Source organism: Macaca nemestrina, chromosome X (genome assembly GCF_043159975.1).
Source record: "Macaca nemestrina isolate mMacNem1 chromosome X, mMacNem.hap1, whole genome shotgun sequence".
Lineage (NCBI taxonomy): Eukaryota > Metazoa > Chordata > Mammalia > Primates > Cercopithecidae > Macaca > Macaca nemestrina.
In genome coordinates, this window is record NC_092145.1 from 71,973,641 (window position 1) to 71,987,934 (window position 14,294).

At 34.4% G+C, this 14,294-nt stretch overlaps 1 long non-coding RNA gene across 2 annotated transcripts in view; it reads right to left on the reverse strand.

The window, feature by feature from the left end:
* Positions 1 to 14,294, reverse strand: part of LOC105483635 (uncharacterized) — a 169,011-nt gene that overhangs the window by 88,503 nt on the left and 66,214 nt on the right. For both annotated transcript variants that reach the window (XR_011618487.1, XR_011618486.1), the window contains exon 2: positions 146 to 248. This is a non-coding gene — a long non-coding RNA (uncharacterized lncRNA). The remainder of the gene's footprint in view (positions 1 to 145; positions 249 to 14,294) is intronic.

Genomic DNA, 14,294 nt, shown 5'->3' on the forward strand with positions numbered 1-14,294 from the left:
CCCCTGGCTAGGAAAAGGGACTCCCTTCCCCCTTGCGCTTCCCAGGTGAGGCAATGCCTCGCCCTGCTTCAGCTCTCGCTGGTCGGGCTGCAGCAGCTGACCAACACCGATCGTCCGGCACTCCCCAGTGAGATGAACCCAGTACCTCAGTTGAAAATGCAGAAATCACCGGTCTTCTGTGTGGCTCGCGCTGGGAGTTGGAGACTGGAGCTGTTCCTATTCGGCCATCTTGCTCCGCCCCCTATTTGCTGAATTTTTATAGAACCAATTAATGTATGTATGTACATATGTATGTATTCATTCAACAGTTATTTATTAAACACATACTAAGTGCAAGTACTATGCTTGGTACAAAGACCTAGCCTATAGTAGTGACACAAGGCAGGCATTTTCTCTACTTTCCTGGAACTTACAGTCTAGTGAGGAAAAATATTAGAGTTTAGAAGGACCTGAAAAGATTTGTCTTGTCCAGTACTTCCAAACGTATGCTTTATAAAATGGTATTGTCTTATGATATATTAATTCCTATTTTTTAAATAAATGTGTTTCAATGATCAAATGTGATAAACAATGTATATTGTATCACCCTAATTGGAGATTTATAAAACATATTGAGTACGTCAAATGCTTTCAGAAGTCCTGCAGTAAACTTGTTTACCTTGGTTTAATACAGCATTTCTAAAATATTTTTGACTACAGAAGACTTTATTTTTGTACAAAATCTGTGAATGTCACATGGGATATAATAGACTTCATAGAACACAATTTGAAAAGGTCTGGTCTAATTCAATAATCTTATTTTGCAATTGACATAAAAATCAAAGAAAATACCTAGCTTAATTAATATTGCACAGTTTCTCATTGGAAAGGTAGGGGATTAGAAGTTTGGTCCATGCTTTTTCCACCTTACCATGACGCTTCCTAGGAATGAAATTTTCTTTGTTTTACTTTATTACAGACACTTAAAAAGAGATTGTGAAGCATAATTTATTTTGTGAATGCCACATCACAAGTTTAACTTTAGATAATTCAGAGGATAAATTACATAATCAACATAAGGTCTGTCTTGAAAGCTAGAATAATCTAAAATATAATTGTATAAATTATCAGTTATAAAATATACATTTAGTATTTCTGTATTATACTTTGTATTATGTAAAACATTTTGTATTAGTCTGTTCTCATGCTGCTAATAGAGATATACCCAAGGCTGGGTAATTTATAAAAGAAAGAGGTTTAATTTACTCACAGTTCCACGTGGCTGGGGAGGCCTCACAATCACGGTGGAAGTCGAATGAGGAAGAAAGTTACATCTTACATGGCTCCAAGAGAGCATGTTCAGAGGAACTGTCCTTTTATAAAATCATCAGATCTCATGAGACTTATTCACTATCACGAGAACAGCACAGGAAAAACCTGACACTATGATTCAATTGCCTCCCACTGGGTCCCCCAGTGACTCATGGGGATTATGGAAACCACAGTTCAAGGTGAGATTTGGGTGGGGACACAGCCAAACCATATCATATTTGATGGTATCATTAGAAATTATAATAACTTAATCTATAACTCCACGTTGATTGTCCAAAATAGATCATCTGGCTATCTTAAATTAGGGGATTTTTAACAAAACAAAGTTTTAGTTTTATATTTTGGGGAAGAGAATGCCTCCTGTCCACTAGTGTGTTTGGTTATCTTGTTGAAGAATTAGCACAAATCATCCTCTCACTGTATTCCTACAAGTGCAAAAAGTGTTTTTAGTAGAGGAATTCTGCTTTGTTTTGTTTTGCTTTTGTTTTTTATAGACAGTGGAGACAAAAAAAAATGGTAGTTATTTGGTGCAAAGGTGTACAATTAAGCAATTTGCTATTCTCTGTTTTTCTGACCTCTTACCACAAATACTAGTCACAAAAGCTAACTATATTTTGATTACTTTTTAAAAAAATAAATAAAGAAAACAAACATAGAAACAAAAAAGGGGGTGGGGATGTAAAATAGCTCAATAATAAAGAGAACAGCAGCAAACTCTCACTGCTCTTTGAAAAAAATAGTTTTAACAAAGTAAGCAGGAATCATTTTCTCTGGCTGAATATTGATTCCCCAGCGTGCTCTCAGTAAGTAATTAGAATGGCCCACTGAATATCAGCATCAGCTTGTTTATTCTCATTATTTTATCATTTTAAAAACCCTCTAGGTGATGAGACATGCAGTATAGAACATAATTACCATTATTAGCATACTAATTGGACACAAAAATAGGCCAACTACAAGGTAGCCAACTGAATAATTTCACATTAATCAAACACCATAGTGAATAAGCCTATTGTTAAATTGACAGCTACCATAATTGGCAATATTTTGCAGTGAAATATCAGAATTTCCTTGTAATATCTCTCCAGTGTCATATAATTTAGTAATTTCCCATGTTCCAATCTTCAAATGTGTATGTCTACCTCAGGTTCAAGAAAGCATTATGATCAGAATTCTAGTCTTTTCACAACTGGCCTAAGTGTTTAAAGAGAAGCTTTTTAGCCTTCAGCAAGAGATGTGGGTGATAATGCAACAATACAGCTACCAATTTAGTCACTTATTGCTGAGTATCAAGTTTTATTTCTAAATATGTATTGTTCCAAATTCAAAAGACTCTTGACCACATTAACAGTATCTTGCAGATGGTATATTTTATAAAAGTGCAAATATGATACCTGGTAGTGACCATTTACTTAACATTGTAACATTTTTTATGCATTATCAGTTATAAACTCTAATTGTTTCATGCCAGCAGTATTTTTTTTTCTTTTCTGCAGATAAATAAAGATGATCTAGACTAAAATTCTTGTTCAGTAGAAGAGACTCTATATGAGGACTCAGAATGGATAGAAGATGCCCTTTTTCTGGCCTCCTGTGATGGCACTTTTATTAGATACCCTGCCTATTCAAATATCACTAATGGCCACCAGCTGCCCTCAGGAGTCGGCTTTCAATTGTGCACCATTTAAAACCTTCCACAGTATGACCCCAGCAGGTCTTTTACACTGATCCCCAAAATAAACCCTCTGTTCTAATCAGCCAATCTCCTCTATGCCAACCATACATGTTATAATCCTCTGATGTATATCTCCTGCACATGTTTTCTCCTCTTGGATAACTTGCACACCCTTCTTTTACACTTCTGAAAATCCTCTTTTTCTCAAAGATTAAGTCAAAGCCATCCTCCATGAAAAATTTCTTGACTACTGACACCAGGAATCATCTTTGCTATTTCTAAAGTTATATCATCTTTACTATTTCTTTTGCACACATTTATTTACTCAGAAAACACTGAGCACCTATTAAATGCCAGTCACAGTATTTGGCAACAAAAGAACAAAGATGTCTCTGACATAGTTCCTTCCTGAAGTTTCACAAGTACGGTTTTATCAAATTTACTTACTTCAGCTTCGCTAACTTTCTTTCCTCCTCCATCATTCATTTTCTTTATTAGCACCTTTGACTGATTCCTCTAGAGCATGGACATCTGTTCCTATATTGGCTTCTGGACCTGGGTCTGACATTGAACTTTATTTTGTTCCTTCAATTGTCTGTACTTGTTTTTCCATTTATAAAATGAAGGAGATGAACTAGGTGAATAGTCTACATATTTAGCTGGACTTAAGAATCATTGTGTAGCATTTTAAATGTACAAGGGGTTGGATTAGAGCAACGTTTCCCAATTTTGGTTGCACATTAAAATTCTATGGGAAGCTTTAAAAACTGTTGAGCCACCCACAAAGAACAAGTTATTCAATTTCTGGGATGTCAGTATTTTCTAAAAGGCTAACCTAGGTAAATTTAATGTGTCGGTGTTTTCTAACAGGCTGAACCAAGTGAATTTAATGTACAGTTGAGAACAACTGAACTTTCTGATTCTGATTTGTAGGACCTTATACTTTAAAAAACATTAAAGTAATTTAAAAGTAATTTATAAGACTTTAGCAAGTCCATAACATTGAATATTAAGAAGGCAGTAACACTAATGTGTGGAGCAAGACATTTTTTAAAATGTGTTTCAGGACTTGGTGAAACTCTATGACAATTTTGAAACAAGAAAATGTAACATTACCTTTATGTATTATCAGGCTTAATCAACATAACCGTTTTCTAAGTTAACACATGGTCTAATTCACTTAGGAGATTAAACAAATATTAGACATTTAATTGTGACTTATGAAAGAGATACAAGATTCAAGAATAGGCACAAATCCCATTTCTGACAGAAAACATTGAACTTTTGCAACATTTCACTCTTGGGGTTTAGCTTTTCGTCATCTATTTGTGTTACATTAAAAAAGAGTCCTTGGATGAGTCTTTGGCCTGAATATAGCTCTGCAGCTAGATCATACCTAACTTGCAAACCTCACAGGAGAGATCTGTGAAATGCATCTCATAGCTAGCTATAAGAAGTGTATCGGTTGTGATGTTGGCCCAAATGCTATAACAGATATCTAGAATCAAAGTGATAGTCGCTTAGAGGCAATAAAAGTTGTTTTTATCTCATGCAAAGTTTGTCTTTATACTCCAGGGCTGATATGGTAACTCTACAACTATTACAGACCTATTATACTTCCAAATTGTTGCATCTACAGCCTAAAAATGCAGCTTTCATGTTTTGGCCTGAAATGGCTGTCTCAGCTCCCATTTATTGTATTCACATCCCATCTAGTAGGAAGGAGAAAATGTGAAAAATGGAGAATATTATTTATCCTTAAGGGGAATACCTCAGCTATTGCACACATCACTTTTCTCACATCTCATGGCCAGAACTTAGCCATGTGGCCAGATATTGCTGTAAGTGAGGCTTACAAATGTGGTGTTCGGCTGAGACGCAGTATGCTCAAATAACAATTTTGCTAGTACATAAGAAGTTGGGGAAAATTGTTAATTTCTGTCAGAGACAGAATGTTGTAATAACTTGACCAATTATTTCCTTTACTAAGGTCCTTCAATGTTCATAGCTAAGGACAGATTAACTCTTTATTTCCGTCCTCAGCTGGGCTCCCTACTCTCCACACTCACATTATCACCACCTATAAAGTCACCTTCACTATAGTCTCTGACACCAATCAATTTTATTTTTATTTATTTATTTATTTATTTATTTATTTATTTATTTTTGCTACTAATCAAACTATTTTTTCTTTTGGAGCCATTCTACCTACAACTAATGAAGTTGTTGGGTCTAGGTGACTTAACTTTTCTGATTTTGGGCAGGTGGTACATGAACACATAGCTTAAGATCAATTAATTTGATTCTCCAACTTGAGACTATGAATATAAATCAGGGGAAATAAAGAAGTAGAAATGCTTTAGAGTTAATTTGGCATATGTCAGTGGTAACTTTTATGCTATCAGTGAAATTCAGTATTCAGTGGTGGCTATAGTGATAGTGTTACCCTAACTATGTTTGACCTTGGCTGTATTTCCTGTTTTCTTTGGTTTCTGACATTTTTCTTTGCTTGGTAGTGGGTAGTTACTATTTAATGAATACAGAGTTTTAGTTTTGCAAGATGAAAAAATGTTTCAAGATAGATGGTGGTGACAGTTGCTCAGTAATATAAATGTACCTAATGCTAATAAATTGTACTCATAAAAAAGGTTAAGATGGTAGAGTTTATATGTATTTTACAAATTTTTTAAGAAATAAAAAAGAAATAAAAACATTTTCAGGTTTAACAAAATCTGAAGAAGATTATCACCAACAGACCACTTTTCCACAAAAAGCTAAAGATGCTCCTTAAACTTGAAACAAAAAGTCAGTAACTAGAAGTTGTACAAAGAAATTAAAAAATCTCTGCTGAAAGCCAACATTACTATATTTTGGTTTTTAATTGAACTTTTTATCCCTTTAATAATATGAAAGAAAAATCCATAAAAAATAATTATAGTGGGCATACAATATAAAATTACATGATTTGTGACAACAACATAATGGAGGAGCAGATCTTATTAGAAGCAAAATGTTTGCTAATGAAGCTAAGTTGGTCTCAATTGAATCTAGATTGCTATAAATGTAAGTTGTTAATTGTGATTCTCATGGTAACCATTAGGAAAATATCTAAAAAATACACTCAAAAGGAAATGAGAAGATAATAAATGATGCATTTAAAAAATCAACTAAACACAAAAACATATTGGAGACAATGAGAAACAAAAAAGGTATAACACACACAGAAAATAAATAGCAAAACAGCAGAAATAAATCTTCCCTTAACATTATATTTTTGTAAATTAATTAAACTCTGAAATCAAAAGTCAGAAATTGGCAGAATTGAATTACATTAAAACATGATCCAACTGTATGCTGTCTACAAGTTATTCACTTTAGATTATAAGTGCAAATAGGTGAAAACTGAAAGAATAAAAAACATTTCATGAAAATAGCAACCAATAGAGAACTAGAGTACTATATTAATCTCAGCCAAAATAGATTTTAAGGCAAGATCTGTTGCAAGATCAAATAAATACATTGTATATTGTAAGAGTCACTATAGAAAGAAAATATACTAATTGTAAATATATTTGCACCAAACTTCACAGTCACGTTATACAAAGTAAACATTGACAAAATTGAAGGCAGAAAAGAGAGTTCTATGATAATAATTGGAAACTTCAATGCCCTATTTTTCATAATGGATAGATAGTAGGTTGAAGGAGAGTTAGAGAACTTGACTAACACTATAAACCAATCAGATGTAGTAGATATATATCAAACATTTATAGTAAAATAGTAGATACACAATTCTCTCAGAAACAAATGGAATATTCTCCAGGATAGACCACATTTTAGAATACAAAACAAGCCTCTATGGATTTTAAGGAGTAGATATCATACAGAGTATCTTCTCTGACCACAATGGAATGAAGCTAGAAATTAATTGCAGGAGTATAACTAAAAAAATCACACGTGTCAAAATCAAACAACATAATCTTGAACAACCAATGGGTCAAAAAAGGTATTCACAAGGGAAATTAGAAAACACTTCGAGATCGAGGCTGGGTGGGGTGGCTCGTGTCTGTAATCCTAGCACTTTGGAAGGCTGAGGTGGGTGGATTACTTGAGGTCAGGAGTTTAAGACCAGCCTTGCCTACATGGTGAAACCTTGTCTCTATTAAAAATACAAGCCAGGTATGGTGGCATGCACCTGTAATCCTAGGTACTTGGGAGGCTGAGGTGAGAGACTCTTTTGAATCCAGGAGGTGGAGGTTGCAGTGAGCATAGATCATGCAAGAGAAAGACCCTATTAGAAGAAGAAGAAGAGGAAAGAAGAAAGAAAGAAAAAGAAGAATGAAAGAAAAGAAGAAGGGAAGAAAAAGAAAGAAGGAAAGAAGGAAAGAAAAGAAAGAAAGAAAGAAAGAAAGAAAGAAAGAAAGAAAGAAAGAAAGAAAGAAAGAAAGAAAGAAAGAAAGAAAGAAAGAAAGAAAGAAAGGAGGAAAGGAAGGAAGGAGGAAAGGAGGAAAGGAGGAATGGAGGAAAGGAGGAAGGAGAAAGGGAGGAAGGGAGGAAGGAAAACACTTAAAGATCAATAAAAACTAAAACAAACATATCAAAACTTATGAGATAGTAAAGGCAGGACTCAGAGGGAATTTTACAGCAGTAAATGCCTACATTAAGCAAAAATAATGGTCTCAAGTTAATACCCTAACTATGCAGATTAAGGAACTAGAAAAAAATAGAACTTCAAGTTAAACCCAAGGGTTGAATTAAAAAAAAATTATAGCTGAGATAGGTGAAATAGGTTATGGAAAAACAATAGAGAAATCGGTGCAATCAAAAGTTGGTTCTTCAAGAAGACCAACAAAAATGACAAACCTCTAGCTAGACTGGTGGAAAAAAAGGGAGAAAAGATACAAATGAGTAAAACAAGAAATGATATTGGGAGCATTACTATTTGGGACCTTACAGATATAAAAGTCAATTGTAAGACAATACTGTGTACAACTATATGTAAACAAAATAGATGACCTAGATGAAGCGGACAAATTATTAGAAAGCCATAATTTGTTAAAACTGACTCAAGAAGAAATGGAAAATATGAATAGTCCAATAATAAAAAACTGAAACAGTTCTAACTCCTTTTTCTTGTTCCCAAAGTAAAGCCCAGAAACATGTGGCTTTCTTGGTAAATACTATCAAACATTTAAAGAATTATTGCCAATCCTTATTAATCTTTTGCAAATGATACAAGAGAAGGGACTACTTTTTAACTAATTTCATAAGACAATCTTTTTTTTTTTTTTTTTTTGAAATTGAATCTCACACTATTGCCCAGGCTGGAGTGCAGTGGCACAATTTCAGCTCACTGCAATCTTAGCCTCCTAGGTTCAAGTGATTCTCTTGCCTCAGCCTCCCACGTAGCTGGTATTATAGGCGCCTGCCAGCATGCCCAGCTAATTTTTGTATTTTTAGTAGAGATGGGGTTTCACCATATTGACAAGGCTGGTCTTGAACTACTGACCTTGTGATCTGCCTGCCTCGGCCTCCTAAAATGCTGGGATTACAGGTGTAAGCCACCGCACCCAGACAGGCTATCATTATTCTGATGCAAAAACCAGGTAAACTCCTCACAGAAAATTACACATCAATATCACTAATGAATATAGATACAATTTCCTCAAAATACACTTGAAAAAAAGACTCAAAAGCATGCAAAGAGGATAATGTCACCATGACTTAGTTGAATTTATCACAAGAATGAAAGGATGTTTTAAGAAAATTAATAGAATGAAGAACAAAAAAGCATATGATCATCCTGATTGATAGAGAACAATCATTTGACAGCATTAAACACCCTTTCATGATAAAAACACATGGAAAACTAATACTGTAAGGAAACTTCCTCAACATAATAAAGGGCCTTTTGAAAGACCCACGGCTAACATCCTACTCAATAATGTCATACTGAAAGTTTTCCTCCTAAGATCAGGGACAAGACAAGGATGTCCATTTTTACCTCTTCCATTTAATATTGCACAGAAGTTCTAGACAGAGCAATTAGGCAAGGTAATAAAAAAATTAAAAGCTTCCAAATTGTAAAGAAAGAAATAACTTAGCATGTCCACAAATATTGAAATGTCCACTAAAAAAACTTTTTAATATATTTAAGAATTTATGCAACATTCCAGGGTACAAGATCAGTACACAGAATCAGTTTAGTTTCTATGTACCAGCAATGAACAAGAAAGAAGTTTTTTAAATTTATTTTTACAATTTAAAAATTTTTTAAATTATTAAAATTTAGTAATAAATGTAACTAAGACACGGAAACACTTGTATGGAAACAACAACACAACATTGCTGAAAGATGTTAAAGACCTAAAAATATGAAAAGAAAATTCTGTTCTCATGGATTGAAAGACTTAATATTGTTAAGATATCAATAAAACCCAAATAAATCTATAGTCAATGTCTCTAATAACATCTCAATGCCTTTTTTTCCAGAAATGAATAAAATTGATCATTAAAATTGCATAGAATTGTAAGGGTCCCCGAATAGCCAAAACAATCTTGAGAAGGGACGATAAAGTTGGAAGAACCACAGTTGTTAATTTCAAAACATACCCCAAAGGTAACTGGCATAGGACAGATATCTAGTGCTATGGACTAGAACTGACTATCCAGAATAAACTCATATATCAATTACTATTGATTTTCAACATTGCCAAGTTCATTCAATGGGGGAAATAACAGTCTGTTTAACAAATTTTCATAGGAGAGCTGCATATTCACTTGCCGAAGTAGACACCTATGCCACTCCAGATATAAAAATTAACTCGAAATGTATCAATGACCCAATTTTAAGAGTTAAAATAATAAAAGTTCGTTGGAAGAAAACACAGGGGTAAGTCTTCATGGTTTGGGGTTTGGCAATGGTTTTTTAGATATGACACCAAAAGCATGAGCAGCAAAAGAAACAAATAGATAATTTGGACTTTAACAAAATTTAAAAATTTGTGCATCAAAGAACATTATCAACAAAGTGAAAACCCACAGAATAAAAGAAAATATTTGCAATATCAATCAAAAGTCTAGTATCAAGAAAATATAAAGACAAATAAGACAAACATTCCAATTAAAAATGGGACTAAAACATAAAAAGATGCTTAATATCATTAGTCATTAGAAAAATGCAAATTAATACCCCAAGCAGATACTGTTTCACTCCCATTAGGAATGAAAATAAGTGTTGACAGAGATGTGGAAAATTTGGAACACTCATACATTGCTATCGGAATGTTTAACAGTTTTCTCACTGTGGAAAATAACTTGGTAGTTCCTCCAAAAGTTGAGCATAGAATTACCACATGACCCGGTAATTCTACTTCTGGTGTATACTAAAATAATTTAAAATAGATACTCAAACAAGCACATGTAAAGACATCTTCATAGCAGCACTATTTACAATAGCCAAAATGTAGAAACGTCCCAACTGTTTATGAATAGAACAATGAAAGACAAATTGTGTTATGTACACACAAGGGAATATTATTTAGCCATATAAATAAGTTAATCTCTGATAACAGTTAAAGCATGGATGAACCTCCACAATGATATGCTAAATATTAGAAGTCAGCCATAAAAGATCACCTATTGTATGACTCCATTTACATGAAATATCTATTAGAGAATGAAAAAATTCATAGAGAGAGAATACAAATGGTGGTTTCCAGGGTCTTGAGACAGGGGAGAATTGGGAAAACTGCTTAATGGGTGAGGTATTTTTCTTTGGAATGACAGAAATATTTCAGAACTATATAGGGATGATGATCACATGAAGTTGTGAATGTAATAGATGCCACTGAGTTGTTTTTAATAATGGCTAATTTTATTTTACATGAACCGCACCTCAATGAAATATTTAAAAAACAGTTTTGTACTTTAGAAGGAAGTCTTCTACCATTATTCGTAGTAATAAGTGCACTTAATTAAAAGAGGAAACATTTACCTGAACATTTAAAGTTTTCCATGTCACTGGATAGGTAAGCAGGCAAAAAATATATAGTTATGATTTTGGCTAAAATTATTGATCCTGACTCCTACTACTCAATGGTTACAGAGAAAAAATATGGTCAAAATTCAAGTGATATCTTGTATTTTTTTCTCAAAAAAAATATATATGCAGTGGTAAAAGTTAATGGAAAATTACTCTAACAATTTAAGCTAACAAACCATGGTGAGTAATATAAAAAGAGCAATCACAACTTATCATTCATTTCCGTGGCAGAGGTAGCAACATCCAGTTTTTAACAACAGTGGCAGTGATATCTTTTTTTTTTTTTAATTATACTTTAAGTTATAGGGTACATGTGCATAACGTGCAGGTTTGTTACATATGTATACCTGTGCCATGTTGGCGTGCTGCACCCATCAACTCGTCAGCACCCATCAACTCGTCATTTACATCAGGTATAACTCCCAATGCAATCCCTTTCCCCTCCCCCCTCCCCACGATAGGCTCCGGTGAGTGATGTTCCCCTTCCTAAGTCCAAGTGATCTCATTGTTCAGTTCCCACCTATGAGTGAGAACATGCGGTGTTTGGTTTTCTGTTCTTGCAATAGTTTGCTGAGAATGATGGTTTCTAGCTGCATCCATGTCCCTACAAAGGACACAAACTCATCCTTTTTGATGGCTGCATAGTATTCCATGGTGTATATGTGCCACATTTTCTTAATCCAGTCTGTCACTGATGGACATTTGGGTTGATTCCAAGTCTTTGCTATTGTGAATAGTGCCGTAATAAACATACGTGTGCATGTGTCTTTATAGCAGCATGGTTTCTAATCCTTTGGGTATATACCCAGTAATGGGATGGCTGGGTCATATGGTACTTCTAGTTCTAGATCCTTGAAGAATCGCCATACTGTTTTCCATAATGGTTGAACTAGTTTACAATCCCACCAACAGTGTAAAAGTGTTCCTATTTCTCCACATCCTCTCCAGCACCTGTTGTTTCCTGACTTTTTAATGATTGTCATTCTAACTGGTGTGAGATGGTACCTCATTGTGGTTTTGATTTGTATTTATCTGATGGCCAGTGATGATGAGCATTTTTTCATGTGTCTGTTGGCTGTATGAATGTCTTCTTTTGAGAACTGTCTGTTCATATCCTTTGCCCACTTTTTGATGGGGTTTTTTGTTTTTTTCTTGTAAATTTGTTTGAGTTCTTTGTAGGTTCTGGATATTAGCCGTTTGTCAGATGAGTAGATTGCAAAAATTTTCTCCCATTCTGTAGGTAGTGGCAGTGATATCTTAATCATGCTGCTCAAATGGTATGGCCTAATTTGTAACTTCTGCCACCTGGCTTCTTTTGGTACTTGCCTGTTCTCCCAAGTCTGATTATCCAGTTTTCCAGCCCTATTCTGCTTATAATGACCAAAGTGACTTCCTGTCGTTTGCCACTAACAAACTTGATTGGACAAGAGTATCTGCACTTTCCCAACCTAGCCTACCATCAAACTCCAGATTTTACTGTTTAGGTTCCCTCTTTGCATTTCCTCTAGTCAGTTACTTTTACATCTATCACCCGCTTTCCTCCTTGTATCCTTATTTTCTGAAACTCTTTGATATATAGTGTTTAGATCATTTCTCTTCTGTTCCTCTGGTCCTATTGAGTGCTCAAAATATAGCCCCCAGGGGGCAGGGGCAAGGCCCTGGAGTAAATGGAACAAGGTTCACTAACAGATATTGTACTTACACACACACACACACACAAACACACACACGACTCCACTTCCCTATGCATAGTCCTACATCATGGAAAAACTGTTGATCTATACTTCTCAATGTACATGTATATTTAAGGACACTTTATGCACTGCCAAATCTCTATTAAAAATTATATTAATACTTCAGGTAACCATTAGTGGCTATAAAAATCTGACAATACTCTAGACACTTGCAATCCAGTAGAATAAAACCAAAGCAATCAACCAAACAAACAAACAAAATAGGAAAACTTTCTGAAGCCACTTTCTCTTCCATTTACAGACAAAATCTTAAATATGGCCAACAGTTGATCAGGTCACAGAAAGGTTACTTAAACATCTGTTGTAGCCGAAACTATGTCATATCAAGTCTCCTTAAAACAGTAGTGTCTTTTGAGATATTATTAAATACCCCAAGATAAAAAAGGAATTATATTTTAAAAGCTTGAGAAATGCTGAGTTTAAAACTGTACAACAGTTGTTCTTACTCTAGAACTTATCAAATTATTTAATATATCAATGTGTGATGTAAACACCAAGGAAAGAAGTGGAATATCCAGCTGTTTCTTAAATATATTTGATGATATTTTTTTCTTACACAGCCCATTAATTGAGACCAACTGAAAACACTTGTGTTCTGATGAATATGGATTGTAAAGTCTATGTGATTTTAAACACCTACATAGCGTTTTCCCTGCTAAAATGACTGACCCTTTTGATACTGGAGAGAAAGAATACCAGAATAATGTTTGGGATTTACCCTAAAAAAGAGAAAACAGAGCCAGGTCTTCCCCTCTGAGTACCTCCATCCGTCTACTTTACTCAGAGGTTTTTGTAAGGCAATTTCTGCAACAACAACAAAAATCCATTCTGTACTCTCGTACTCTCATGCTGTTTCACCATTCAAGAGGTAGAGTCTATTTTCCTTTTTTCTTGATAGTAGGGAGCCTTGTGACTTCCTTTGACCAACAGACTGCCGTGGAAGTGACTCTGTACCAGTTCTAAACCTAACCTTTAAGACTGTTAATAGCTTCTGATTTCCCTCTCTTAGGAGCTAGCCATCATAAAAAGAAGTAGGTACACCGTGCTAAAGAGAAAAGTTATTTTGAGAAAAACAGGTCCTGGAAAATTAGAGACTACACTGGGAAAAGAGAGAGTCCAAGGTAGCCCCCAATCATTTCACACAAGCTGAGGCACTAAATATATGAGTAAGACCATTTTGTATCTTCCATCTAGAGTTGAGCTTCTCAAGCAAATACTATGTAGAAAGGAGACCGTCCCTTCTGAGCCCTACCCAAATTCCAGAATCGTGAGTAAGTAAATGACTTTTACTGTTTTAAGATAGTAAGTTTTGGGGTATATTTTTATGTAGCAATAAATAGCTGAGAGAGTTACTTTTCCTTTTAGAAAATTAACTGGACTGATCAACACCTACCCCTTGAAAATATCCACTGTGCTATCCAAAAAGTGATATTTTGACATAAAATTACTAGAAATAAAATTATTTGAACAGTAATATGGCTTCTTCAATAGAAAATAACAGTATAAAATG